This window comes from Dermacentor variabilis, chromosome 6 (genome assembly GCF_050947875.1).
Source record: "Dermacentor variabilis isolate Ectoservices chromosome 6, ASM5094787v1, whole genome shotgun sequence".
In the NCBI taxonomy this organism is placed as follows: Eukaryota; Metazoa; Arthropoda; class Arachnida; order Ixodida; family Ixodidae; genus Dermacentor; species Dermacentor variabilis.
Window position 1 is genome coordinate 181,843,281 of NC_134573.1, and position 24,520 is coordinate 181,867,800.

At 45.7% G+C, this 24,520-nt stretch overlaps 1 protein-coding gene across 1 annotated transcript in view; it reads left to right on the forward strand.

Moving 5' to 3' along the window:
* Window positions 1–24,520, forward strand: part of LOC142586382 (uncharacterized) — a 286,970-nt gene that overhangs the window by 262,270 nt on the left and 180 nt on the right. The window lies entirely within an intron of this gene.

Sequence of the window (24,520 nt, forward strand, 5' to 3'; positions counted from 1 at the left end):
AAAAAATAAGATGTGTTTGTTACAAAAAATGCCTTTAACTTTGTGTTTATGGTCAATCCATGATGAGCGATAAGTGGGTGGCATGATAAGCTAGGTACGTAGTTATGAATGGTGGAAGACCTTACGAAAGAGGCAAAGGCGGGAACGCTTACGACGCAGTGACAGAAATGGCAGTCATAGAACTTGTTTCATTGCTGTTATACTTGTTGTACGATGGTAATAAGAAAGAATGAAGCGCGCGGCGTTATTCTGAATTAATTCTAATGACCTAATTAAATTTGCGTTATGAGGGTTCCAGATTGCAGGCGGCGTATTCTGGCTTCGAGCGCACAAGAGTTTTGTATAGAAGCATATTGAGGGGAGGTGGGGCCTTATCAAAGTTACGTCCTAAGTATCCTAATGTGCGGTTAGCACTGTTACTGATCATATTACCATGAATATTCCATGTTATATTGTAGGTAATAGTAACCCACAAGTAACGGTATGATGATACATGGTCGAGTTCGATGTCACCTAGTTTGTACGTTGAGGAGCTATCGTACTGCCGAGAAACAGTCATTAGTTGGCATTTGTTAGAACTTAAATTTATGAGCCAGTTATCGCATCAACTTGCAATGTTATTTAAATCTGTCTGCAAGATATTTTTATCGTCACCGTTACTGATTTCCCTGTAAAGTGCACAGTCGTCGGCATACAAATGCACAGAAGAAAAAACGCAGTTAGGCAAATCGTTAATATTTATTAAAAACAGAAGCGGACCTAAGTGGGCCCTCGACTCAGAGAGCCGAGGTGGGCGTAACTCGATCAGTGATTCGTTGCGTGAGTGCAAGACGACTGACTGAAGATAATGCTCACGCATTATCTGACAATTCCCACTATAGGAAGTTTCTGCAGTAATCTCTCGCAATTATGAGTCTAAACTGAGACATACCGAATGAAAGGTTTTGGGAGACAGCGCCATATCCGAATATGTACGACAACACGAAACCTGCATATGAGGACGCAAGGGCGACACCCAGTACCTCATTATCCTTGTCTTTTGAACATGGCTGCGCCGCAACATAAGGGAGCCCACCAGCGTGATTATGATCACAGTTGCAAGGACGTTGTTTTCGTCACCTGGCATGACTCGCGTTAAGAACGGGGGCCGAAGAACGTAAACGTAGCGCCGATGCGTCAGCAGGCGAAGAAAAAAGCGCGCTACATCTGGCACTTACACACGCGAAGTAAAGGAGAGGAGGAAGCACGACTTTCACCCTGCAATGTGATCGTGCAGCAGTGGTGCACCGCGAGTCAGCGTGGCCGCACTGCTGCAGCACCAGCGTTTTACCGCGGGCGTTTTTCCTCCAATGTGGCTGGGGCTGGGGCGTCTGTGAGTGTGTCTGCATGTGCGTGCGTTCTAAGCGTCTTACTAAAATTGCAGTCCCCACTGCGATTTTAGGCCTCGCAGGCACTGGTAGCAGGGTGATATCTGCGCTTATCAAAGAAGCGTTACCTTTCGACATCAGGCGGCGTCGCGAGACAGTTCGCTATATCGAGACATAATGCGTCTTGCCTGCTAAGAAAATGCAGAAAAGCGCTGCGAGCCAGGAAAAATAAAAATATATATATACGTGTAAGGAACAGGTGCAGCCATGGTGTGCGTGCTGCGCTCGTTAGTGCTGTCATCGATTTATTGACTAACATGGCCGCGGAGAGCGCCGGATGCATTCCGCAGGGTGAGATCCCCTGTGGGAATCGCATCTCGTAATGCATGGTGCTGGAACCGCTTAGACAAGGCATTTGCGAGTTCCGAGCATTCTAGGGTACTGCAAGTATACTTGCCAATAATAATAATAATAATAATAATAATAATAATAATAATAATAATAATAATAATAATAATAATAATAATAATAATAATGCTGCGAAGGACGTAAAGAAAAATTTTGGCAGCAGCGTCATTTTTCTTTGTCTTTCTTGTATACCTTTCTTTCCCTTTCCTTTGCTGCTTTTATCGTAAACATAAAGAAGAGTACATGGTATCAAGTTCCTTGCTATAACTACGATTATGTCGGCCCCTTGTCATCTGTGACTGCTGGGTTCATCCGCATGCACAGTGATGCATGACCAATAGAACTTACATGTGATTGCAAATATATATATATATATATATATATATATATATATATATATATATATATATATATTGTGTATCTTCAAAACCACAAAGGCTTCTTCATTCTGAATAATTTATACATCTCTTTGAAATGCATTACACAAATTAAGTGTCGCATGTGACATTACAAAAGTTAAAACAATATATTCCCAGAAACGCACACATAAAATTTTAAATCAATGTTGGAAACAAAATTACCTCTGCACACCTATAGAGTGGCCCTCTTAAAATGCACCGATGCTACTTTGCGATGCTAGAAAGCTCGCAGGCCTCGAAAAAAACGCCGACCGCCGCCAGTGTTAATTAAAGTGCGACGCGAGAACACTAAGCCGACTGGCACTTGGGTAACGATAAACAACGAAGAAAATAAATGGGTAGACGGCAACGGACGAGCAGCGATAGTGGGCGTTGCACCGTCCCCATCCCGAATCCCCTTAGCGATTCCCCCCTCCCTCTCATCTCTCCCCCATAGTCCCGGAAATCGGATTGTGTCATGCTAATGCACGCATCCACGGGAAAGCGCCATCGCCGCTCAACAGGTAAGCGCTCCCAGACGGGAAATTCCGCCTCCCCTTCCGCTTTATTCCTTTGGTCAGAAGCACTAAGGAAATGCCACGAAAAGAAGGTGTGAGATACTGTTAATTGTTTCGTCTTCATTTTTATTCCCTCCGTTGAATTTCTTTCCGTGTCATTACTAGGATGTATCAGGCTCGTATGTTTCCATATATACATCCCAAAGTTGCTCAGTCTCGTGCGAGGCGCCTTTTCAAAGATGCTCAGATTTCGCGTTATGGACGGCTTTTGCAGTTTCGATGGTTTTTCCTTTCGGTGACCTCGTCGCGCCTCTGCCGCTAACTCCTCTGCTTGCCCAGTCCATCCCCCGACTGGTTCCCTCCCCCCCCTCCCCTGCGCCGTCTTGAGGCCCAATTGTTGAGCACCGTCCTCGGAGCTTTCCACCGCTTCAGCCGCTGGCGAAGAGCCCAGCAAGGTGCACGCGCGCAGGCACGCCGTCTTCGTTTGCGGCTTTACGAGCCACAGAGTCGAGGCAGGAAAGGCGCACGCATCGATTTTTTTCGCGTCCGTCTCCAAGACGACAGAGAGACAACGGCGACAAAGCTCCTGGGACATGGGCAAGAGAACGAAAAGAGCGAAGAAAGAAAGGAAAGACCCTGAGAAGGAAGAACAAAAGTAAGCGCTTAAGAGTGAAGAAGGGAAAAGCCGCTAGACCGCTCAGAGCACGACGTGGGCAGGCAAGAGCATAATCACGTCTCGCGAATAAAATTCGCGCGGGCCCGCGAAAGAAAAACAAGGGCGTCGACCAAGCGCGCGACGGGCACAGAGGTGGAGAAGCCGGGTGGAAGTTGCAGAAGCAATCCTACATGCGCATTTCAACGCCCTCGCTGCCAAGACAAATTGGCGTCGTCTCTTGGCAGGCTTTGCTTTCTTTTTCTCAAACTGTGTCGAACTTACCTTTTCGTTTTCTTGCCTTTTGTTGTATTTTATGCGTCAAGTTTCGCAGAGTCTTTTGTTTTGATAGAGTTAAACGAGCCTCCACCTCGCACTCGTTCTTCTTTTTGTTCCGATCTCTAAACTGGCGCCCTCTCGCTCTTGGCCTCGCCCTTCTGTAGTGAAAGGGAACTCCCCGTGTTCGTCTTCTCTTGTCTCGCGCTACGTTATTTATGGAGCCAAATTCCTCCTGAGAGATGTCCGTCCGAGTAGTGTTCCATGTACCGCGCACACGATCTCCCTGCGCAATATACATGGCTGTGCGGCCGAGAGGGAAAAGAGACGGCGGAAGAAGCCGGACACGGCGAGATCCAAATGGCTATTTCCTTCGTGCAACCTCTGCAATGTCTTTCGGGCACCTCGCTTGTTCTTGTTCCCGAGCATTCTCGTGCATCTGTGCCTCGAGCCTGTCTTTGAATTTCCGGCGCTCTTCGGCAATGGCTTTTTTTACCTTCGCCCTCCAGTATACCGTAACTTTTGTCAGTGAACTTGTTCTCCAAATTCCACCATATCAGTGTAGTTTTTTTTTTGCCCTTTTCACTTACGTTTTTAGAATGTTTGAAAGTGACTTAAATTTGGTTTAGATTGCCTTCTCAGTATCATACTTTCTTATACCTTTTCCTTTTAATTAACTTAGGCGCGTAGTTTTCACAGGGCCCCTGTTTAACCTTTTTATCTTCCGCTGTTTGATATCTCTACAGCCTGTGCCCTTAGGAATGGGTCAACCATAGTTTCGCATTCGCCACCAATGTCACCCCGCCCTCCCGAGCATTCTTCGAGCTTCTTGTTAAGTTTTCCAAAGTCATGGCTTGTGCGGTCGGTGGCTAACGCCACAACACGAGTGTCGTTTAATTCCTAATCTTGCTTTTTTTTCTTTCATTTATTTTACTCTATTACTTATTTCCTCTATGTGACACGTCACCTGCGTTCTTGAAACGTGGTTTGCACCACCATTCCTCCAGTGCGAAACGCTCGTTCTCTGTTTTATGTCAATACGTGCACAACTATGGAAGGTAATGCTGACACCGACAAATTATCACTCGAATTCCCACGGATGCTTGCAAGTATCAAACGTTTGCGACTGGCAGGTACATTGGCTGACTGCCGTGGCCGGCAAGTTTGAGGAATCTGCCCGACCCTATCATTGCTGCTCTGGCCGCTAAATCGTTCAATACTTCATTAATAGCTTTCATTTTTCGCGGGGAGGAGGAGGAAAGTAAGGGAGAAGGCAGGGATGTTAACCAGAACTGCGTCTGGTGTGCTGGGGAAGGGAAAGGGGAATAGAAAGCTGAGAGAGAAGAAAGAATGAGGCGTTGAGTTCGCGGAGAGCATCCCTAAGTCAAAGGCGTTCCCACAGGCCAGTCGCCTTCAAGAAACACAAAAGTGCCTTCGCAGCATCGTGGGCCAACGAGCGATGTGGACGGCGCTCGAGCATAGCACCTGCACGGACAATGGCCGATCGTCCAGTGTTTGTCTCTGACTGAAATCGACGACATTGGCCTAATAAGTGCTCGACGTTCTCTTCGCTGCCGCAAACGTCGCACTGTCGGTCATTCAAATCAATGTCGCTTGTACCTTCGTGAAGGCCGCTCCCAACCACAGCCGGCACAGCAACGACGCCTCAAGTCGATGAAAGCCGGGTGGTGGCAGCGCTACTGGGACCTTGTCCTCGTCCCAGTAGCGCGGCCTCCAAGCAGTTTTATATTCCGATCAATGTTCTTTTTCTTTTTTCTAACGCTACACGCTTTTAATGACCGAGAGTTAGATGCGGCGACGCCCTTTGCCAGCGACCCCCTCTTCAGCTCTTACATTGCCCTTGTTCTTAAATAAAAGGAATACGTGCAAGCGAAGATCATTGTCACCGAAGCGTCCATTTGACGGGGAAATGAAACAGAAACAAACAGAGGCATAAAACGAGGAGAACGGAAAGAGAAACAGACAATAGTTAACTGAGAAAACGAATCACGGCTCCACCAAAGCCACATCTAAACAAATATGAGAAAGTGTGAAACCAGGAAGGATCGGGGAAAATTGGCGGACAGTGACTGTTGTTCACGACAAGAAAATCAAGGCGGAAATGAAACAAAATTTACGTAAGAAAAATGAAGAAAAGAAAATTGTGAGAAACGAAACAGACACGAAAAAGGGATTCGGGAGATAGAGGCACGGAAGTTGAACGCCGCGTTCATTCGAGCTCCCAGGCGCGAATTCGATTCCCAATTTCGTCGCGTCTCACTGGCTTCGAAGAGAAAATGAGTAGAGAGCTTCCCGAACACACGTCGACGGCAGCTGAGACCGTACGCGGACGCTATGGGACGATTCCAACTCGCACCCGCCTCTTCCGCGGAGAGGAAGCGACGGAAAATGTAATTTTAAAAGCCCTCGCCACCGATGTCCCCCCCACAACGTTCTTCGGGCTTCTTGATAAGTTTTCGAAAGTCGTGGCTTTTACGGTCGGTGGCTCCGCGCGAAACGAGCACTTCGAACCGAAAATGAGTGCCCCGGGAAGCCGTTCATGGTTGCTCGCCATACATTCAAATTATCGTCGGTCGCGACGTACGAGCGGAAAGGAGAAAAGAAAATGGTTCTGCCAATGGCGCGGTATATTAAGGGCATATTTCTCTAGGATGACAGTCGTACCCGCTCGCGTGCCGCAGTCGCTCGCTCTTTGGCTCTTCTCGGGCCAAAAAATAAAGTGTAGGAGGACTCTGCTCGTTGGCGCTTAGTCCGCATACGGAGCATGACGCATCTATCTAGGCAGAAAAACAATCTGGTTTTAATATTTTTCATCAATCTTCAACTTTTTGTTGTGCCGGCTGTTTTCCACAGGTCTGCTCATTCACAAAGTAAAATAAAAAGGAGAGATTGCAATTGATGGTATTATAAACTCATAAACATTTATTATTTAAAACGTTATCTTGCACGTCATCCTTCATCTCAGTCTTGTGGCATTGAAAACCGCTGTTTTTGTGCACCCTCGTCATTCTTCGTTACGGTTCCTCTTCAGAAACACTAAAAGCAAATAATCAAAATGTTGTAGGCTCTTCAGATATATTAATCGTACATACTGTTACGTATGGCCGGACGCCAAGGGCGATACGTCATCCCCCTACCCTCTAATTGGTCGGACACCACGGGCGATACGTCATCCCCCTACCCTCTACTTGGTCGGACGCCAAGGGCGATACGTCATCCCCCTACCCTCTACTTGGTCGGACACCACGGGCGATACGTCATCCCCCTACCTTCTATTCGGCCGGACCCCATGGCGCCGTAAAGATCATTCACCCGACCTTCTCCCCGGATTCGTCGAAAAGAGGATCGACTTCTCCTTCCCGTGGTCGGTAATGCAGGAGGAGGGGCCCTCTCTCTGTGCCTGTCACGTGTCATCGACGGAAGCAAGATCCCGCCCACACTTGTAGAGAGCCTATTTAAGGGGCTCCGAATGTACTTGTGAGATACTTCAGACTTCATACTTCATACTTCATGCTCTTCTTATTTTCTTTCAACTACCTTTGAATAAACAGTGCAAGTTTCGCACTAGCAAATCGTCTCGCCCTTGCTCGGTCGCCATGGTCTACCGGATGCCTGCAGCCCGCCGACAACGCCACGCTACCCAATAAGTAATGTCGGTCGAGCTTCGATAGGCAGGCGTCGCTACTTCTCGGCAGCAGTACGGTACGCTACCCTGGAGTACGCAACAAACTGGTTGCGAGCGGTGGGATCGCCTCCAAACGCAAAAAACTGACTGGCAGCGATTGGGATACGGAATCCTGGAGACCCCAACTTGGACGACAACTACAAGATCGTAGCCTCTTCGTCCTGGCAACAACGTTCGGAAGGAAGGTGTCTGGATCATGACTGCATATGGTGAGTGCACGGCTTTTCTTCACTGAGATATCACTTGGCTTTTACGTATTTTTTCGAAAGTACATAGCAGTGATTTTTCTTTATTCCGTTGACGGAAGTTTGAGTACGTCAAGGTTGTATAGAGTGAAGGTTTAGCAGCACTAAGGGCAGCCATGAACTTGAAGGCACTAAAGAAGCCGGAATTGTTGAGCTTGGCCAAAGAGTTGGGCCTCCAAATTGCCGAATCAAAGAGAAAGCCGGAGATCATTGAAGCGATCGAAGCGATCGGGGCAGACGACGAGGAACTGACGGAATGCCTAGAGGGCATAGAAGAAAGAGAGGAAGAGCGTAAGCGCCTAGAGGAAAAAGAAGAGCGTAAGCGCCTAGAGGAAAAAGAGGAGCGCGAGCGGGCAGCACGTGAGGCCAAAGAAAAGCGCGACCTCGAAATGAAGCGCCTAGAGATTGAGCTCTTGAAAGCACAAAATTTTGAAAGACCTGGCACAGAGGCACGCGAAAATGAACGCAGAATGACAGACTTGATGGCACCCTACGCAGTAGAAGGGGACATAGGTCTTTTTCTGGTACAGTTTGAGCGCACGTTTGAGAAGGCAAAATTCGCGAGAAACACGTGGCCGCAACGCTTGCTTACGTTACTGCCACGTGAGGTAGCTGATATTATCGCCCGCATGGGGAAAGAAGAAGCAGAGGACTTCGATGAAGTCAAGGCAGATCTGCTTAAAATGTATAGATTATCAGCTGAAGCATTCAGGCGAAAGTTCAGAGAAGTCGAGAAGACCAAGAGTGAGTCATATTCAGATTTTGCGTACACCTTGGAGGTAAACCTGAAGGAATGGCTCAGAGAAGAGGGTGCACTCGGCGACGGCGAAAAAACAATGCAGTGCGTTGCGTTAGAACAGTTCTACCGCCGGCTGCCAGTAAACATCAAGTATTGGGTTCAGGATTGGCCAGGCGTAGACACTGTTTCGAGAGCGGCCGATCTCGCTGAGGAGTACGTAACTCGCCGTGCGGACGCAGGCAGCGAAGCTCCTAAGGAGGAGATGAATAAATGCAGACCCGACAAGCCAAAACGATGGTCAAAGTCGAGACGGTATAAAACAAAGGAAAGATCAGATTCAGGGAAAAGTAGTGACGAGGACAGCGAAGGAGAAAAGGAGTCACCCGAACATAGGGCAGAAAAGCAAAAGAAAAAGACTTTCGAGGCCAAGAAACTAGTAGTTTGCTACAACTGCCGGCAAACGGGGCATATCTCCGTGGGATGCAGAAATCCCAAAATAGTGTTGATGTCACTAAGTAGTAACGCAGAGAATCTGAACTTGCTCGAACCGTACATTCGAGACCTCGTGGTAAACGGCAAACCGTGTAGAGTGCTTCGCGACTCGGCAGCCACAATGGACGTGGTGCATCCGTCGTACGTAAAGCAAGGCCAGTTCACGGGAGAATGTGCTTCGATAAGGCAAGCCGTAGAGGCCTCCAGTGTTTGTCCCCTGGTGGCCAAAATTCGTATTGAAGGCCCTTTCGGAGTACTGGACACTGAAGCCGCCGTCTCGGCACATCTCCCGCCGCAGTATCTATATTTGTTTTCTAACAAATCAGAGGATTTGCTACGACGCAAGGGAATCGGGGTTAGTGAGGGAACAGTGCAAGCCCTAACTCGTTCCAAGGCAGTGTACGAATGTCCAGTGGTGGAGAAAACAGGTTTGACAACTGATTCGTCAACCAGTACTGAACAGGATAGCCCTATAGGGGATGAGGCGGAAAGTACGCCAGCTAATGAAAAAACCAGGAAAGCAGCGGAGCCTGAAATGTCGCGAGAAGCAGAATGCAGCAAGTTATTGAACGTAAGCCCTGCCACAATGATCGCTGAGCAGGAAATTCGTAAGGCACAAAGCAAGGCTAAGCGTTACTATGACAGGACGGCTCGCACACGACGCTTTGAAGTGGGGGAAAGGGTAATGATCCTGAAACCCTCATTGAAAAACAAACTAGAGATTCAATGGGAAGGACCGGTTGACATAATTCAGAAATTATCTGAAACAAACTACGTAGTCACGGTACCGGGAAAACGAAGGACACCACAAGTGTACCATAGCAATCTAATTAAACCCTACAGGCAGCGGGAAGCCATTGTGAACATGTCCCTTAACCAACCTGAGGAAATGCCCGTCTACTTTCCAGAGTTACCAGCAGTGACGGAGACAAAAGACATTGACGAGACCATTGATAAGTTAGTATAACAGGCGGAGTTGAATCCCAATCAAAGGGCCGAACTGAGGGAACTCGTGTTTGAATTTAAAGACGTATTTTCAGATACACCGGGCAGGACAACTGCGATCGTTCGCGATTTCGAGTTAACCTCGTCGGACCCAGTTCGTTCGAAAGCTTATCGCGTTTCGCCTCGTCAACGTGAAGTCATGACCGCTGAAATCAACAAGATGTTAGAGCTAGGTGTAATCGAGCCAGGAGAGAGTGATTATACCTCGCCTCTTATCTTGGTTGAGGTCCCAGGAAAAGGGCCGCGGCCATGTATCGACTACCGCAGGCTCAATTTAATCACGAAGGACCAGACTTATCCAACACCGCATATCGAGGAAAGGCTTGAAAAGGTGAGCAGTGCTAATTTCATCTCTACGCTCGATTTAGTCAGAGGGTATTGGCAGGTTTCATTGACCGAGAGGGCAAGCAGGCTTGCAGCGTTTATTTCCCCGATGGGAACCTTTCGTCCGAAAGTCCTGAGTTTTGGATTGAAGAATGCGCCATATTGCTTCTCTAGCCTTATGGACCAGGTGCTACGAGGGATGGAGGACTTTGCACTTCCCTATCTCGATGACATAGCTATTTTTTCTTCATCATGGGCGGACCATATGCAACACCTGCGAACCGTGTTGTGTCGTCTACGGGAGGCCAACTTAACTGTTAAGGCTCCCAAATGCCAATTAGGGCGCGCGGAGGTAGCTTATCTAGGTCATGTAATAGGGCAAGGCCATCGTCGGCCTTCCGAGGTTAAACTGATCGCGATAGACAACTTCCTGCAACCACGCACCAAGCTTGACATCAGATCATTCCTTTGCTTGGCGGGTTATTACCAAAGATACATTCCGCGGTATTCCGAGATTGCAAGTCCTTTAACGGATGCTCTCAGAAAAACAGAACCACAAACGGTAAAGTGGGATGACGCAAAAGAAAAGGCTTTTAGTATGCTAAAGAACGCACTAACGAGTCAGCCAGTGTTGAACGCGCCCGACTACTCTAAGCCATTCATTCTTCAGTGTGATGCCAGTGACAGGGGTATGGGGGTGGTGCTCTGTCAAAAGAAAGATGACGAGAACGAACATCCCGTACTGTACGCCAGTAGAAAGCTTTCAGTTCGTGAGGAAGCATACAGTGCATCAGAAAAGGAATGCGCCTGCGTAGTTTGGGCGGTACTGAAGCTAGCTTGCTATATCGCTGGCTCAAGATTCACCATAGAGACTGATCACTGTCCCCTCACATGGCTGCAGTCCATGTCTACGAAAAACGGTCGTCTTTTGCGCTGGAGCTTGGCTCTTCAACAGTACACCTTCGATATTCGCTACAAGAAGGGTAAGCTTAACGGTAATGCCGACGGTTTAAGTCGTTGCCCCTAGAGTATCGAGAGCCTCAGGCTCATACGGGTTTCCGTGGCATTTTTTCGTGCATTCATATGTTTTTCCGAAGTGAAGCCGATTGTTAGCTGATTTTAATAACCGCGTCCTAACGCTTTCAAGAAATGGCTGTTCTTAGTGTTAAGGGGGGGAGGACGCGCGCAGGAAATGGGAAAGGTGTAGCGGGTTTTCTCTTTTGTTAAAAGCCGGGTGTGTCTTGAGGGAGAGTGGCCTTGTGCTCGCTGCTTTGTGGTTGTGGGTCCGGCACTGTTCCGGGGTGATTGCTTGCCCACGCAGGAGACGAAAAGTTACGAGAACTGCTTGCAAAGACCAATTTCACCGGACCGGACCAAGGAGAAAAGTCACAAGAGCGCCACGAGGACGGATGACCACTCCCCGGAATCTACCTGCTACGAACGAAGGGTTCGTCACCCCTACAGGGAATCCTGATACCGAAACGCCGATCCCTCGTACGGCGGCTGCTGGCCCCTACACGTCGGGATCTTCCTCCCCCGCCGGAGATGCTGTTAGGTATGGCCGGACGCCAAGGGCGATGCGTCATCCCCCTACCTTCAACTTGGTCGGACGCCAAGGGCGATTCGTCATCCCCCTACCTTCTATTCGGCCAGACCCCACGGCGCCGAAGAGGTCATTCACCCGACCTTCTCCCCGGATTCGTCGAAAAGAAAATCGACTTCTCCTACCCGTGCTCGGTAATGCAGGAGGAGGGGCCCTCTCTCTGTGCCTGTCACGTGTCATCGACGGAAGCAAGATCCCGCCCACACTTGTAGAGAGCCTATTTAAGGGGCTCCGAATGTACTTGTGAGATACTTCTGACTTCATACTTCATGCTCTTCTTATTTTCTTTCAACTACCTTTGAATAAACAGTGCAAGTTTCGCACTAGCAAATCGTCTCGCCCTTGCTCGGTCGCCATGGTCTACCGGATGCCTGCAGCCCGCCGACAACGCCACGCTACCCAATAAGTAATGTCGGTTGAGTTTCGATAGGCAGGCGTCGCTACTTCTCGGCAGCAGTACGGTACGCTACCCTGGAGTACGCAACAATACGGTAATAATTTCATGTCCTGATTTTTCAAGTAGCTTCTTGCGTCCAGTAATGCGAAGGCGTGTAATAATTTTGGCCGCAATTACCAGGGTCTGCAGCGACAATGCGCGGTTGCACAAAAAATTAACAGGTAAAAAGACAAAGAATATTCTTTCTGTGTCGCCTTCCATCACGTTTTAAAACCATGCCAAAGTTAAAAGCGCCGTGCTACGATTGATCTCCGCGACTGAATCCCTTTGTATATTTTCGCCTGGAAGCATCCTGCTTGTTCGTGGAGAATGCTTCCCTAAAACATTCAGAAACATTTTTTTTTACCCCGCATGTATTCCCAGAGCTGCCTTTTTCTTTTTAAGGAATGACTAGTTAGTGAAGTTTGATGCCGCATGTAAATGGGGCTCGAATACGTAGCCCAACCAAGATCTCGATACAAAAATGACTCTAGAAATAATATTTCTATTTCATTCATTATAGTATTCATTATGTGTGTGGTCGTACTGATAAGTGAGTAACTATATACACGTTCTTTCCTTTTTTAGTCCTTTTACGATAATTTGTAGCCGGTGCAAGAAGGATTTCTATCTATCCGCTGTCTAAAATCCCTCTGATGTCTTGCTGCTTTGCCGAAACTCATTATGGTCACATTAATAACGTAAAAGCCAGTTATCTGCAATAAATCCCCACACGGCCACATCACAATGTAACGGCCAATCGACGCAACATTAGAAGGTGACATACAAACCTCGTGCGAACAAAATCAGTCACAACATGTACGAAGAAACTCACAAGGACCGCAGAAAAAGCAGCAGTACAAACAAACAGGGCACACCGGCATCGGAAAACATTTGTTTACTCAAATTTGTGCAAAAGATAACCGTAGGTATAATCAAAAGATAACCGTAGGTATAACCACCTAATGTGTTTTTTCCCTGCATTAAAAATAAATTCGGTAATAGATGAAATGTTTGAAGCCACTTTAACAGTTTTATGTTTTCTTATTTTGTCAGCTAGTAAACCTTCTAAGCAAGCCAATTCTAGTATATATATATATATATATATATATATATATATATATATATATATATATATATATATATATATATATATGGTGCTTGTTTTATTGAAGTCGTCCAAATTTGCTGAGCATTTTGCGGCACTGCTCCTCGTGTCCTGATTCTCAGGTACAGTGTCGCCTTTTTTCTTGCAAGGATTCCCATTAAACCGCACTCAAAATCCGATGGAACGCGTTAAATGGTCTTGCGAGTATATACGCTAAGGATTCGCTTTAGAGAATTTCAAACAGAGGTAAGTTCAAGAGTAGTTAAACCATTACTATGGTTGTGATGCGGAAAATACGACAAAAGCAGCGATAACACAATTGTTTAAGTGGAAAGGAAAGTGCTTATTCAGTACCTTTCAAAAACGCATGTTTAATATGTAAATGCACCAGCTGGAAGGTTTTTGAATGTGTATTAATTTTATCGTAATTTCTGCGCAATGGAACACGGAGATTTCGTATAATTTTAAAAAGATTCAAAATCCGCTAGAATTCCTTCTTTATAGAGACCCGCTCTAACATCGATAAAAAGGGGAAGTGACATCCAGTGCACGCTCATTTTTGCCGTTATTTAAACAAGCGAAAAGTATACTAGTTCTAGCAGAAAAGCCGCTTAAGTCACAAAAATACTCAAGGTTGGCCGGCAGTTCATGCAAAAATACCGAAATTTTAATTTCTAGTCCATGCAACTTCCTGTTGATTTTCTTTTTATTTATCTTCATTATTTATTTCCTCGTTTTGTTTCCTAAAATGTCGTTTCCCGTGTTCACTGTATATCCAGTATATATCCATCATACTGCACGAAAATGCATGTGCCACAGCACTCAACAGCATATCTGTCAGAACTGGTGAACATCATTCAATTTCTTGACTTTTTCACGATCATCTGGAAGACTCCGTAGTGCTAAGCCTAATGTCCTTGTACAAATTGATGGGTGTGACTACTGGTTCACGTAAGCTACTGCAGCAAAAAAGAAAAAAAGAAAGAAAAGTTCGAGCACGTTTTCGTGCACTTTTGCGTGCATATAAATACCGAATCTAGGATGCCGGCCATAATATGAAATTTTTTTTCCGCTAAATGCAAGCAAAGAAACGCACAAGGAAAACCGCATTAATCTCATGCGCAAAATGACGACGGTTGATTTCGTGTTGGGCAAGCAATGACATTGGTTCTAACAGGAAACGATGAACACGAGCCAGAGAGACGTTCCAGGAGCCCTCGCAGAGCAAAACCCTCAAGAATAAGCTGAAAAAGAGTGCGAAAACAATGCCGCAAGGACGTAACGTACGCACTAAGAGGAACCTAACAAAAGGGGGTACTTGCTCAAGCTCTTTTGCCTTTCGCACCGACGAAAACGGCAGATTTACTAGCACGGGAAAAACTGTGATGGCGTTTGCGCTCGTGTCTTATATTCACGCACACTGAGCTAAGAACAGCAGCAAAATTGCGAACAGTAGACAATCCGTGGAACACCTCGGCGGTTCGATAGCCCGCCAGCACTTTAGCCGGCACCATTCTCTCCTTCTTTTCTTTCACCACTGCATTGCTTCCGCTCCGATTCACCAGCCTATCGCTTCTTTATCTCAGCGGCACCACGCCGCGGCCACGCCCATGCAGCACCATAATTCACGGTCTTGCCACGAGGTGACAGCACCTTCCCAACAGGCGTGCTCCCAAGCTCTTTCTCTTCTTCCCTCCTGCATTTTCCCCCTCCTAACTCTATCCGGTTTCATTCCCACCCACTTGGCTCTCCGCTCCCATTTCGGCGGGAACAGTACTCGGCATTTATACGCCCGTATTGAGGATGAACGCTGTAATATCAAATTATATCTTCAACAACCCCACGGAAAGGTTTCCTTAAGCAATTCAATAATTTTTGTTTTTGTTCCTCGCACTATTCTCGAGAAATTGACATGTAATCCGCACAGAGTCCGCGTCATTTTTATTGGAATAGGACCGAAAATACGGGAGAGCTTTAGGTTGTATACTGAACGTTCGAGTGAGCAACAGATAAGTTGACATAAACATACTGTGATGTAGAGAGAAGATTCTAAATAATCCGAAGATATATATACATGTGGGGGAAATAAGCAAAACGTTTTCCCTAAGTAATTAACGACGGTGAACGAGGGAATTGCATAAGGAACACTAATTTAACGAATAAATAAGTAGCATTCACTGACGATTTCGTTTATTTGCTATCCTTGAGGCACACCACTATTGCAGAATATTGCAAGCGACAAATTAATGAATGTCCGCTCGCTAGAAAGTTTGGAATAAATGCAGCTTTCGCTATAGTGTACACGTCTTTTATATTGACACGTCTTCAAGCCTTGACACAAAGTAAAAGCGCGTTCTATGTAATGAACCCTCCATGAACTTCATTAGTAAGATCTTGATGAGGGCTAGTTGGTGCATATTTAGAACTGAGGTTCAGTTCTCAGTTCTAAGCCATGAACTTCAGTCGGACGTTCTGTAAACCGCTAGAGTCTTTAGGTGGAATTTTCGGAGCGAATATCTCATACTTGTGGCTGGCCTGGCAGTTCACGATGCCTTGCATACTATGGCCGCCTTCCCTTTCGCAAGAATCTGTCCCCTATGCATCAAACGATATAAAAACTTGATTACTGAGTACTAGGCAATAGATTACCATTATCGCGCCCATCCTGGTATGTTGCACAACTAATTATCCCTTTCAAGAAAAAAGAAATAATTCTTTGGAAATTTGTATTTTAGCTGGAACATAAGTTAATCTTAACGCCATATTTGATGTCTCACACATTGTCGCCACTTCAAAGGAAAAAGAAACTCTCAGATAATTTCTCGCAAATATATCAGATGTAGTTCCAACAAGCTCAGCGTTATGCATTAAGCGATTCGATATTTTCTACCGGTAATGCCACTTCGGGGTTGCGTTAGTTAAACACGCAGCTACTTGTCACGAACATTAGTTAAAATTGCGTATAACAAGTACATTGGTCTTGATTGGATGCACATACGCCGCCGCGGTGGTGCCGTGGCTATGGCGTGCTGATGCTGCTGAGACTGAGGTCACGGGTTCGATCACCATTCTCGACGGCCGCGTTTCAATGGGGGCGAAATGTAAAAGCGCTCGTGCACTTAGGTGTGCGTTAAAGAAACCCAAGTCGACAAAATTTATGCGGAACCCTTCCCTATGGCATCCTTCGTAACCCACTGCTCAATTTCTATACGTTAAATCGCACGGTTTGAGTGTATTATAATGTTTATATATAACCCCATGAAGTGAGCCTATCGTTCGCTTTATTTGCGACATGTACAGTGATTTTGGGTTTTTGTTTTTTTGCTTCGAGCACTTTAAAAAAAGAAGCCCAATAAGGTTACACGAATCACTTCACTACAGATTAATTGCCTGCTCAGGCGGACATAATTCGCAAGAAAAACCAAAGGAATTCATTGTGAAATTACTATAATTACATTAATTAACATCTAAGTTACAAATCTCACAGAACATGTATAAATATATTGGAAAGTTGAAGAGAATACTCATAGAGGTATTGTTCCATGTTTCTACATCTCAAAACGGCCATGTAAACCGAAATACCTGGTGTCAAACTATCCGTTCGATGTACCTGATTATGCAAGCACCACTGCGAAGCGCGTCTTACAGTGTGTCCCCCCTGTGACGTAGTAAGGCGGCGTAAAATGGAGCGTCGCCACACTGCGCGATGAATTGGTCCGTCTGCTGTTGAAGCCGTGTATGCATCCACACGGGAGTTGCGCACAGCACCAATCGTAATGACGTCGTCAGAAGAGGGGAGTGCGACGGCAGCTTCACTTTACGCCCCAATTTTACTTCACAGGGGTAGAGCAGATAGTCGTGTTTCGCGGTGTCCCGTGAGTAATCAGATAAATTGAACAAATAATTTGACGCCAACTATTCCAATTGACATGGCCACGTTAAAATGTACAAACACGAAAGTAGAGATTTATGGCAATTGCCTTCAACTTTCCAATGCCGCAAAGTTTATAACGAAGAAGTTAATTGATGTAATTTTTTTTTATTGATATGATATATGGAGATGTTGGCGTGCAATTTAAGGCGCCGGCTACTCCTTATCTCTTGGGTGGTTCCGTCACACATCATTCAGGGTTCACGGTTACATATCAAATAATCTTTTCACACAAGCACCAGAACTTACAAAGCAACGTTTCCACAGGAAGACTATGGCAAATGTCTCCACACCTATGTAGTCAAAAGTCTCAGAAGTACAAACGATACTGTCGCCTAATAACACATTTCTAGTCAGCGGGTCAGCGGGCACACACAATATACATGGCAAATGTCTCCACACTTATGTAGTCGAAAGTCTCAAAAGTACAAACGATACTGTCTCCTAATAACACATTGTCTAGTCAGCGAGTGGTATATACATCGTGTAAATATATTAGCACATACAGTCACAACAGAGCAGTCAACATAACATAATTCCCAAACAGATGGATATATAGAGTGACATTGAAATGAACAGAACAATGAAAGCACTAATAACGTCCAACGATGCCGCTGTCTTCAAAAAAAGTCTTTAGTGCTTTTAAAGCGCTCTTCTGCAAGGCCGTTGTTGGCCAAAAGCCCAAAAGTTTCCTTAAACTGAAAGGTCTGCGGTCTAATTTACTTAGCGCTGATTTAAGTCGGCATCTTGGTGTGTCGTGATGTGGGCAATCTAGAAGGAGGTGATATATATCTTCATCTACAAATCCAAAATCACATTCGGGGGTTTCCGCTCGGCCAATTCTGTGTAAGAAATGCTTTGTGTAGGCAGTGCCTAGCCTTAATCGATGAATAAGCGTTTCCATAGTTCTATCTAATGACAATGAAAATTTGAATTCAATATATGGACCAATATGATATAAGTCACAGCTCTTAGAATTCTGGTCAAACCAAGTGTTTCTAGACATGTTGAAAGACGTTGTCCTTATAATGCAGCGTAATTCATTCTTTGATATTGGGAGCGGAGCCGTATCATCTTTCAGGTGCGCTTGTCGTGCTGCTTCATCGGCTGCTGTGTTGCCAGGAATGTTGCAATGCCCTGGTATCCACTGGAATGCTATTGCATGTTTCGCTTCGCTTGCCTTTGTGAGGTTTTTAAGTGTTTCATATATTATACTGTCGCTGAATGCTTTCCCTTTGTGCTGCAGAGTGATGTTAGAGCCGCCTGTGAATCGCTGAAAATTACCCATTTTTGCGCATCTCTTACTGACAATATAAATTTTATCGCACATAGGATTGCGAACAGTTCAGCCGTTGTAGACGAAGTCGCACGAAATAACTTAAATGGTTCTTGTTTGTTGAGGTGCGGTATAATGAATGATGAAGTTGAAGAGGTTGCTGTACTGGAGCCGTCTCTGTAGACGTGTGTGTATCCTGAATACCGCATATATATTTGGTATAGTGCTAGTTGTTGAGCAGCTTGAATGAACATGTCTCTTTTGCTGAATATCCCTTCTACTGATAATTCGATTTTTAACGCGATAGCGTTAAGGAGCTCGTGTCGCAGAAAAGCCGGTGTCGTCGGCGTCGGTGTCGGCGTCGGCGTCCGCGGCGTTGGCCGTGAGCGATAAATCACGGCAGGCACTTCATAAATAAAAAGCAACTTCCAAGATGGGCTGGGTGGGAATCGAACCAGGGTCTCCGGAGTGTGAGACGGAGACGTTACCACTGAGCCACGAGTTTTTTTTCTTTATTGACCACTGAGCCACGAGTTCGATGCTTCAAAGCGGTACAAAAGCGCCTCTAGTGAACGCGGTGTTGCCTTAGAAACGAGCTGTTTCTAAGGCTCAGGCGTGCGTCGCTTGCTCAGGCGCACATTTCGTTGTCGCGCCGAACGCTGCGTTGCTCGACGCTCACCGCGTCCGATGCGGGGCGCGTAGGCGCTGCGCCGTAGCTCATTGTCTTACACCCCTTGGCGGGTCGACGGGAACGCTGTCGCGTTCCACTCTTGAAGGCGAAGCTTAAGCGTCCTCCAATTTTTGGAACTGTAAGCAGCCATGGAGGATATTCGATGTCCGAGTTCCAAAATTCATTTCCTGGCAATATGTGAAGATTGTTTTGAATTTCTATATGAACATAACTTCTATCTCGTTTCATTATGTCTAGAGCCAGTGGGTGGTTCTTATGCTGGGTTTGAAGACGGAAATAATGCCGGCATGTTTCTGTAGTTCGCATAACTGGAAACGGTGATTGGCGAGCCTCAGCTATTACAAGAGAACTCGAAGTCGCTCGTGGAACTCCTAGACATAGGCGTAGTCCTCTAGCTAAAAGTCTTTGAAGTCTCTCTTCAGACGTGTGGGAAAGCCCGTGTAAGATGGGCGCGGAATATGCAATTTTTTGTCGTATTAATGCATTGTAAACAGTCAGCATGGACGATACTGATCCGCCCCACGATGTGCCTGCAAGTCTGCGAAGTACAGACACTATGGCATTGACCTCGTTTTCGATTTTTTTTAAGTGGGGTGCCCAGGATAGCTGCCTATCAAGTATTATGCCAAGAAATCGATGCTGTGTGACAATCATCAGAGGGTGTCCTTCCAGATTAAGAGTGAAATTTTTTAACTGCCTCCGAGTGAAGGGCAATACAGCAGTCTTTGCGTGTGATAGTACCATTCCTCTTTCTCTCAAAAATTGGTTGATGATATTTATGCCGTCTTGCAATGCCATCTGGAGTAGTTGAGCATTAGACCCAGATGTCCAAATACACACATCATCTGCATACAGTGAAAACTTTAACTGTGATGGCAGTCTTCGCGTTAAATCAGCCATGACGCAGTTAAAAAGGAAGGGGCTGAGTACGCTTCCCTGTGGTACTCCCCGTTTGACAATATGTTCAGCACTCTTTCCTTCACCCGTCTGAATAAATATTTTGCGACCTGATAAAAATTCAGAAATCCATCGCAAGGACCTGCCAGACAGACCAAGTTCCAACATGCTTAGCAGAACATGAACGTGACTAACGGTGTCAAATGCCCTCTTGATGTCTAGGAATACTGCTATAGTCATGTTTCCACGTGCACGCTCATGTTCCACACAGGCTACTATATCTAATATTGCATCCATTGTGCATCTATGTTTTCTAAAACCTACTAAGTAGTTGGACAGCACATTCGTTTCATTAGACCACCATTGAAAACACAACAGTGCTTCTAGAGGCAACAAGGCTTTTACTTCTGGTAGGTTGTTTGCTTCCGGCAAAGCAAATAGGATTGCCTTAAGAGCTGCGAAAAGCATTGGCAAAATCAGTTGTGTCACCGATGCTGTGGTATGTTCGCTATTAGCTGGTGTTACTTCTGCAGTGGATGCGTAAGGTCGCTGAGAGAAATGTGTGCGAGTACAGGAGCTTTCTTGTGTATTACTTTCTGCCTGTTGTCCCCTGGGTTTCCGTAGCACTGATGCATAATACTGGGCGCTTGACTGTGATCCTCTTGATTGGTATCTTGATTGCACTGTTGGTTGTTCTTTAGAGGAGGGATATCTTGTTGGTGCTCTTGGCTGTGGTGGTTCCGGTGCCCGCTGAGGTGGGTGATCTGGCACTGGATTAACAATCTCGAGGTTTGGTGCGGGTTCATTTCGTCGCGGTTGTCTTCCATGAATTAGTTCATGTCGACGCATTTGTGCCGCTGCTTTTTTCTGTGGGCAGCCTGAGAAGGAGGCGGCGTGGTTCCCCGCACAGTTTGCACATTTAGGTTGAAGAAGTGACTTGCACTCCTTGTGGTCATGGTCTTCTGAGCAGATTTTGCGTCGACGTGTGCTACGGCAGGTTTTCGCCATCTGCCCAAATATCTGGCAATTATAGCAGCGAAGTGTGGGTCCTAGGTATTCCTCGGCAGGGTGACTGGTGAAACCCAAGTAAATTCTTCCAGGAATAGGGCGGTCGTCTCTGAAAGTCAGGATTACCGTGTGAAGTGGATATGACTTCACTGCTCCATCTTCTTGGCGGGAATACCTTATCTGTCTGCGTGCCGATAATTCCTGCGTCTTTCAAGCAGTCTCGGAGTTGTTCGTCTGTGCAGAGGCACAGACGAACACATGTGCCTCTGCACATGTGTAAACATGTGCAGAGGCACATGTTTTACTTTCCCAACGTTTCGCGTGTACGACTCTGGGATGAATGGCTTGACTTCCAGGCCGCCTACACTTGATAGCATCAAAAGGCGTTTCGCCGATGCTAAGGAAGCAACGCTGACACTGAAACTTCCATCTCTGGTCGTCCTGAAAGACTGTACTTTTTCTTTGGCAGCGGAAACTGTTGCGGCAGACACTCGGTTTGGATTTACTTGCCAAAAAGTAGTACCTTCACTTGTTGGGCGAAAGACAACCGGAATGCCTTCGGCTCGCTTTTTCTTATACGTGACCGCAGTAAATGGTGCATCTTCACCCATCTCTTTTTCATCACTTAGCTCATAAGTCGATGTTCTATCATCGTACTTGCCGTCTTCTAGGCGAGGTTTCTTGGTCTCGGCTTCACCATCAGCCATCATTCCTGAATTCGCTGAAGTTGATTCTGAGTTGGAGAGAACCAAACGTGCCGGCTTTATGAAGCTTTGTGACGCTTGCAAGCCTCCAGGCTTGTCATTATGGCCCGTAGCGTCATTCATAGGGCTTGTTACGTTTGGACGAGCATAAGGCTCGTGACGATGTTCTCGGCTTCCGACCACCGTAGCGGCAGGGTAATAGTCAGGTCTTCAAAAAAGAAATGTCGTACCTGTAAGGCGCCTGGCTCGTTGAATCTTCACCCGATGTCTTGTTAATCAATCGTCGTCAAAGGTAACCGTAACTATCCAAAAAACCAGAAAACTCAGAGCACCACATAAAAACAGCGACCGAACAGATACACTTCTTCTTCTTTTTCCAATTGATGTAATTACTTTATTTAACGAATACATAGCTTTGGCTTTCTTGTAAATCCGACTAGACAGATAATTAATCTGTAGTGACATGATTTTAGGAACTTTCGCAGGGCTTTTCTGAAAAATGTGTTCGAACACATACACAAATACACACATGCACGCACGCACCACTGTATAAAGTATATGTAGGTTCCTTCGTTTTGGGGTGAAATCCCACGATGCCCGTTTTTTACACCCCGAACAAAATTTATGAAAATTGTGCCATACCCAATTTCTCCCTGAAATCTTTCCTTTCTTAAATTATAATAACCAATGCAGCTGTTACAGAACTAGTGAGCACTGTCGACCTTTTGTCAGAAAAACGTTAAGGTATACAATATTATTAATATATTATATAAACAGGGTATATGTGCCTCGTTCTTGCTTAATACTCTAGCAGTAAGTGCACATGTAAGACATAGTAAATTCAGCGCCTGCTAACGTTGAGTGAACGAAAGCGTGTTGCTTTCTTAGTAACCGCCTTTAATTGAATACGACAATGGCGCATCGTATCCCACTTCCCATATGGCATGTACATGTAAAAGGTCCCGTTCCCATGTGTAGGGTAGCAAACCGGTTAAGCTAAAGCAGTTAACCTCCCTGCCTTTCCTTCTCCACTCTTTCCTTCCTTCCTTCCTTCCTTCCTTCCTTCCATTACGCTAGGAAGCAAAATAACGCAGCGCTTATAGTTTCTGTACATCGCGAGCGGTATCTGTGACATTGAGAAGATGTTTGCCCAACTACATTATGTTCAAAAAAAGGGTTAATACACTAATTTTGTTACAAGAGCGTAGAACCGGTAAAACACGACAATAGACAAGGACGAGAAGTTCGACGGGTCTTGGAATGCATCTCGCGCCAGCCGGACATCCCTGAATGGCTGATCATGATGGTCACAGAAATACTCTCAATGTATATGATTACGCATGTCAACAAGGGCCTTTCAAGGTAATGAAAAGCATCACATCTCCTGAGAAGCATATACCCATGTGCATTAGTTTCTGCAATTTTTTACGCTGGTTAAAAAGGGCAGAGAACATATAAGCGATCTCGAAACCTGTCTATTTGTTGTTTTTGTTACTGTGATTTCTTTTAAATATATTAATAATACCTGGCAATGAGGATTTGTAGACGTGAGTGGAGTTCGTCCCCTGATTTGCAAACAGCTATATTTGCCATTACATGTTCCAGTGAGGGATTTCTCTTGTTTAAGCATAATGTTTGTGTCTAAAAGGAGAGAATTACTTGTATTCATCGTTTGTAAACGTTTCGGGAAAATCCCAAACTTGGGGCGGCCAGACAAGGAAACCCCCAATTTGTCTCCCATTTTTCTGTCAGAAACAAGAACCCATATTTCTCCACGGTTTTCCTCTTCAAAAAGATCACCAGATTTTACAGCGAAGGTGTCTATGGCTAGGATCCCGGGATTTCTTCGTGGCGTAATGTCGACAGAAAACTATTATCATCAATGGCTTATACCCCCGTAATGTACAGGCAACAAGCACTCAGAAAGGTGAAGTGAACAATGCATACATTATTTGGAATCACGCACATAACATACAGAACAGCATACGTTTCAAGAAAGAACAAGCTTAAAACAAGCATCGAACCACATAATTGATGATAAGGCGCTCCTGCGCCTACATGAAGTGCGAAGCACGTAGCACTCCCCGCATAAGCTTCCCTGTAAAGATTACTGTTGCGCAATCTGCCGCGGCTACGGCGGTTTGACTGTAGCATACGAAGCAGGGAGTGACGTAACTACACTTTCGTACGTAGAGAGAGAATCCGCTTAGCAATTGAGTTGTGTGGTGACAGTGCTATGGAAAGGCGACGCATGCACGCTGCTCCTGAAGAGCAGCGTGCATACAAGGCACGGTGAATCGCTCTTTTTTTTCTGGCTCACCCTTTGTATATAGTGCACGAAGTAGCGGCGTAAACCAAGTCGCAGGCCGTCGAAACCTCTTAGGCTAATAATTCGGTAAAGTGCATGTGAATGTCACCACGTGAGTAATCTCAACATATACGTCTTAATGGGTAACCGTTCTAGTTGTTGTTTACAGCTTCGCTGTCCAACCGCGTGCGCAACGTGGATTGGAGGCCGTTTTTTTTACATCCCGAATTTCATTAATATAAAACCGTGGGCGAAGGACCTTAAGTACATACGATGTGTAGGTTGTCGTAGACATTACCAACATTTACTTGGATGATTAGGTATACACTATGCATACATTATGTAAAAATTATGTATAATGACTGTTCCAGGCCTGTTCAGGCGTGATAACGTCGTTCAGGGTGCCTCAAAGTTTCAAAGGAAAGTAT